The sequence below is a fragment of the Silene latifolia genome, chromosome 1 (assembly GCF_048544455.1).
Source record: "Silene latifolia isolate original U9 population chromosome 1, ASM4854445v1, whole genome shotgun sequence".
Lineage (NCBI taxonomy): Eukaryota > Viridiplantae > Streptophyta > Magnoliopsida > Caryophyllales > Caryophyllaceae > Silene > Silene latifolia.
The window spans coordinates 187,232,517-187,234,574 of record NC_133526.1 but is presented as its reverse complement, the minus strand read 5'-3'; the positions used below and the strand labels follow the sequence as shown (position 1 = coordinate 187,234,574).

General features: G+C 42.5%; 1 non-coding gene across 1 annotated transcript; it reads left to right on the top strand.

The window, feature by feature from the left end:
• The first annotated feature begins 1,723 nt into the window (after window positions 1-1,723).
• LOC141618997 (small nucleolar RNA R71) lies at window positions 1,724-1,830 on the top strand. Its single transcript, XR_012531559.1, has one exon. It is a non-coding gene; the product is annotated as a small nucleolar RNA R71 (small nucleolar RNA).
• The last annotated feature ends 228 nt before the right edge of the window (window positions 1,831-2,058 follow it).

Genomic DNA, 2,058 nt, shown 5'->3' with positions numbered 1-2,058 from the left:
TACCCAATATAATTGGGGTTTGTGAGTCCTCGGCCATATCAAGTATGAGGAAGTCAATGGGTATGAAAAACTTGCCAACTTTGACGGGAACATCTTCTAAGACACCTAGAGGTTGCTTTAAAGAACGGTCCGCCATTTTCAATGTAATACTTGTGCATTTTAAAGCACCCATGTTAAGTTTTTCACAAAGGGAATAGGGCATGACACTTACACTAGCACCTAGGTCGCAAAGGGCCTTATCAATGGTATATTTGCCTATAGTGCAAGGAATAGAATAGCTACCAGGGTCCTTAAGTTTCGGGAGAGACTTGTTTTGTAAGAGTGCACTACACTCTTCAGTGAAAGCAATGGTCTCAACCTCATTGAAGGATCGCTTCTTTGAGAGAATTTCCTTCATAAACTTTGCGTAGGAGGGGACTTGGGTAATCAATTCCATAAACGGGATGGTGACTTGTAAATTTTTACAAACTTCTAAAAATTTAGCAAACTTACCTTCCTCCTTGTTCTTTGCTAGACGATGGAGAAATGGTACTTGAACAACTTCCTTGGGAGGAGCATCCTCCACATCTTTCACTTTCTCTTTCTCATTCTCCTTGGAAGCACTCACCTTCTTTGAAATGGCATCACTCTCCTTAGCATTAGGAGAGATTTCTTCAACAACCACCTCATCACTTTCTTTTGGCATAGGAGACCCAACATCTTTGACATCAAGCTTGCTCTTCCTATTTAGCATCAACAATCGATGAGGAAATGGCACACGATCTTTAACAATAGGCTCTTCACTAGCCTTCTTTTTGTCATTTCCCCCAAGCTTAGCCTTTTTAACGACCACCTCTTCATCCAAAGTATGGATGGCCCATCATAGCTTGAACCACTTCTCAAGGAAATAGAATTAACGGTTTCATGTGGTTGCTCACCTTGGGGAGGTAGTTGACCGTTCTTTCTTTGAGAATTAGAAGCGGCTAATTGGGCCACTTGTTGTTCCAACATCTTGACCGCGACACTATGAGCTTGATCATTTTTTTGAATTTGAGCCAACAAGTCCCTTTGCATTTGGATGATCATGCCCTCGAGCTTACCCGCTCCTTGATTGTTTTGTTGGCCATTTTGTGGTGGATTTTGTTGGTAATTGTTTTGTGGGGGCCTTTGTTGATTTTGATAACCCGGTGGAGGGATATATTTTTGTTGTTGAGTAACATAGGCATTTTGTTGTGGTGGGGGTTGAGGGTTAAGCACATTGTTTCTATTGTAAGACAAGTTCGGATGGAATTTTGAATTCGGGTTATAGGTGTTGGAAAATGTACCCGGTGGATATGAACTTTGTCTAAAAGCTTGAAAAGCATTTACCTCTTCAATGGGAGCTCGGCAATGAGAGGCATAATGACCCGCACCTCCACAACCATCACAAACGATGATTTGGCTTGTTGAAGACACAACATTGAGTTGTTGGATGGAATCTTTAGCATCTCTTTCCGCCAATTGTTGTTGGAGCAAAGCAATTTGAGCTAGCAAAACGGAGTTTTTAGAGGATTCCTCTTTACCTTTGGATGGCACAACTCGGGAATTGACATATTGGGCATCATGGACCGCCATAGATTCGATCGTGGCATGAGCAAGATCGGTGTCAATTTGATCAAACCGCCCATTGTTGGCGGAATCAAGAATCCTTCGGGACTCGGCACAACATCCATTGTAGAATGTTATTGCTAGAAACCAATCATCTAGCCCATGATGTGGGCATTGTCTTTGAAGCTCTTTGCATCTCTCCCAAGCTTCATATAAGCTCTCAAGAGCTTGTTGACGGAATCCGGTGATTTGGCTCCTCAAAGTTTGAGTTTTCTCCGGTGGAAAAAACTTTTGGTAAAAAGCAAGAGCCAATGTCTCTCAATTGGTGATTCCCAAGGTGGTGCGGTCAAGGCTATTGATCCAAAGCTTGGCCTTGTCCTTCAAAGAGAAAGGGAAAAGTATTTCCCTTATTTGGGCTTGGGTGACGCCCGTTTAACGGATCATGGAGCAATAGTCACAAAAATTTTGCACATGCAAATTGGGATCCTCCAA